Source organism: Bombina bombina, chromosome 1 (assembly GCF_027579735.1).
Source record: "Bombina bombina isolate aBomBom1 chromosome 1, aBomBom1.pri, whole genome shotgun sequence".
NCBI lineage: Eukaryota > Metazoa > Chordata > Amphibia > Anura > Bombinatoridae > Bombina > Bombina bombina.
Window position 1 is genome coordinate 1,116,130,283 of NC_069499.1, and position 4,205 is coordinate 1,116,134,487.

Below are 4,205 nucleotides of genomic sequence, written 5' to 3' on the forward strand. Positions count from 1 at the left end.
CTCTTAATAGATAGGATGAGATTAAGATTGTAGTTTGATGCCTAACTAACACACCTCAGGAAACCTATCACTCCCTTCTAATATACAGATGTTCGGTCACATACCTACCACGCCCTAATATACAGACCTCAGATCACATACCTACCATGTCCTAATATACAGACCTTAGATCACATACCTACCACTTTCTCCTAATATACAGACCTCAGATCACATACCTATCTCTCTTCTAATATACAGACGTTCGGTCATATACCTACCATGTCCTAATATACAGACTTCAGATCACATACCTATCTCTCTTCTAATATACAGACGTTCGGTCATATACCTACCATGTCCTAATATACAGACCTCAGATCCCATACCTACCACTCCCTCCTAATATACAGACTTCAGATCAGGATTAGATTCCTTCTAATTTACAGACCTTAGGACACATACCTACCATTTCTTTCATATTTTAGAACACATATCTATCATATCCATGTAATATACAGACTTCAGATCACATACCTACCACTTCCTTTCAATATACATATTTTAGAACACATACCTATCATATCCTTGTAATTTACAGACTTCAGATAACATAGCTACCACGTATGCCTAATACACAGACATCAGGAAGCATACTTACCCCTTCCTTTTAATATACAGACCTCAGAACACAGAACTATCATCTTATCTTAATATACAAACCTCATAACACATACACATCACCTACACCTAATATATAGACCTCAGATCACCTACCTAACACTTCCTTCTAATAACATAAATTATGCTTACCTGATCATTTCCTTTTCTTCCGTTGGAAAGAGTCTACAGCTGCATTAATTACTTTTGGGAAATAAGAACCTGGCCACCAGGAGGAGGCAAAGACACCCCAGCCAAAGGCTTAAATACTCCTCCTACTTCCCTCATCCCCCAGTCATTCTGCCGAGGAACAAGGAACAGTAGAAGAAAGATCAGGGTGAAAAAAAGTGCCAGAAGAATAACAAGACGCCCTACGTAGAAAAAGGGTGGGGAGCTGTGGACTCTTTCTAACGGAAAAAAAGGAAATTATCAGGTAAGAATAATTTGTTTTTCTTCCTAATTGGAAAGAGTCCACAGCTGCATTCATTACTTTTGGGAAAACAATACCCAAGCTAAAGAGGACACTGAATGCCAAAACGGGAGGGTACAGTAGGCGGCCCAATCTGAGGGCACCAAGCCAGAAACCATTACCAAACAAAAACCCTGCTTCGTCTGAAGCTGAGAAAACTTTGAAAAGGAAAGGCCCCAAGGGCACTCATCTGCAGATAGTCCAGAAGCCTAGCTAGAGACCTTTCTCTCAACATCGTGCAGAAGAACCGAAAGACAACTGAAGACGGAGTCCTCACATCATCAGAACTAAGAATACTATATTATTCAGACAAAAAAAGAACATGTAACAGACCCAAACAAAAACCCCTGAGTCCAGAACACGCAGCCGTAATTAGGATGACACAGAAGAATACTTGCTGAGAATTAAAAAGTGGCCAGCAAGAGAACAGATTGCAAAAGGAGAACTTCCAGACAGAGGGCACACTTCCAGGCAATCAAAGCCGCTAGACCTACACACAGAGCTCCATAAGGGGAAGCACATAACCTCAACGAGACCCACTGCACACCCAAGAGAGAGACACCCAGAACCCGAAGGTGAATGGTAACCCGGGACCCTCAGCTTGTAAACCCAGGGGGCTAGCTACAATGCCAACCTAGATTCTAAAGATGACAACGCATCTCAGAACCCACTCCCGACCGGGCCAGCCCAAGCATCGGTAGGTCTTGAAAACAGAACAAAAGAACCCCGAAACCAGCTCAAAAATGAGCGGAAGAATGGCCATAGCCATCCCAACAGAGCACGGTGCCAACCCGACTCCTTAGAAACAGACAACAAGGCCGTAGACCCAAATGAATCTAACAAAAGGCCCACCATAGTCTCAAGACAGAGCCAACAAGACTCCAGATCGAACATAACAACCCAGAGAAAAACACCCCTGTCTGAAAGGTTAACTCTCAGTTCCAACCTCCAGAATCCAAGAGAATCCCTAGAAGATTAAGCCACCCACTCTAAGAAAAGGGAAGGGGCCAAAAAGGCAGAGCACCTGCCCACAAGATACAAAGCCACAGGCTAAAGGAGAGATCAATCTCCAATGCAGATGAACTTGGAAGGAATCTCCCTATAGCTTGCTAACACACATCCAATATGCAATAGCTACAGCAGAGACACTGCAAACCCATTTGCCTGCAGAGCAATGAATCCATAAGGTTATCACAGCAAGCTGACCAAGGGAAACCAACCATAAAGGCGTAAGTCCAGTCCAATGAGCATCAGCACTCAGACAACTGGCCAACCGTGACCAGGTCAACTAGTCCAAGTAAAAGGACATAGCACAAGTTCCCAGGAACTGGGGAACCCGAACCAGCCCTAGAGCCAAAAAGTCTGGCAACAACTCCACAAAGGAAAACACTGAGCGAAGCCTCAGCAACTGGAAGCACCAGGGAGAAAACAGATCGGAGCCCCCAATTGTTTAAACAAACAATATCCGAGAACTTAACACCCCGTCTGATATAAAAAAGCAGACCACAGGGAGGTATCAATGCAATATCCAGATCAACCCGGTTAATGAGATAACTGGCAAGTCCCGACCCAAGGAAGAGACCACGCCTTGCCAAAGTCCAATGCTCCAAAGGAGCTAAGGCGTTAAAAGTCATACAACGACACTAGAGCCCATAGACTCTCAAACAGCCGCAGGACAACAAGCAAGGGGATACCCCAAGGCCAAAATCACTTGAGCAAAGGCTGGTCTCCGCATCACCTCCATAAAATCAGAGGATCATAGAGAGAAAAGGACGCACAGCATCCCCAGCTCTGATCAGAGCCCAAGGAGACCACGCCCAGTGCCCCTAACAGGGAACGACCATATCCCGGAGAACCCAGGTCCCTAAAAGGAGAGCTAACTCACATGGAGGCAACAGAGGAAGACCAAAAGGTCTCATAGAAAACAGCTAGACAGTACACAATCAATGTGCAATAGCTGCAGCTGGTCACATTCTGCAACCCATCCGCTGCAAGGCAGCTGAACTATCCAATAAGCTACTAGCTGCTGAGAACTAAGTACAGAAGGACCATTCCCAGGACCTCAAAAACAAAAGGCCAAACCGCCCAACTCGGCGGCAAGAGGGTGCAAACCCACCAACCCTCCACTACATTGGAAGGAGCTCTAGGGTATGACAACCCCAGACACAAGAGAGAGAGACGCAGCGGGACTCCATTAACCCAGTCATCCAAATTGAAGGCTATAAGGACTGAGACAATCCTTCCTGCCTCACGGGCCCACCTGTCCTCTAGAATGCTTAATTGAACACAGATGATAACATGAGCACTCGGCGCCTCTACCGGACCAGCCAAGCAGAGCGGCGGCATGTGTCCGAACAGCTACCAAACAGAACTGAACCAAAATAGGACCAGCCTGTAATCCGGGTCCTAACCGTCAGCCACATAAATCCTCCTTCAGAGGGGAAGACGGAAAACAGACAGGACATCCTATCGGATGAAAATAAAATACAAGGCAACCCGTAGGTTAATGCCCAAAAAGAAACAGGCCTACCGCAGGACCAGCCAAACGGAGCCCTGATCTTCCAAAAAAAACTGAAAAAGATCTCAAAACCTGGACAAGCAGGAGATTATGTCATCCCCACATGTCTAATGAGGTGCGCCATTCGAAGAGCAGACTGAGTATTCCCGTATCCGATAAGGATAGGGTCGTTCAATAACTGAAAAAACATGTCTGAGTAACACGCGAAGGCACGCAATTCTGTAACGAAAGACACAACACTCAGGGACACCCGGAGGGAACTGTACAGTCCAAGGTGGAATACCCGGGACAACAGGAGCAGGGAAGGGAAGGCACCACCCTGTCCTCAAACTCTATTCAATTTAGGAAATAAAGGTTCATCAGGCAACATGACCTAAAGTCTGGTTCCTCCGCAGCTGGAGGTTGAGAGGCAGCAGACTCTGACCCAGAAAGTTCATACTCTATATAGTCTATAGTCTCAGAAAGAACTTAATCCTCGGATAACCCTATCAGTTAAATCCAAAAAATATTTGATGTACTCTGGGAAGGAGTGCAATATGTAACCTTTCGCTTGCGCTTAGCAGGGCAAGGTAAAGCATT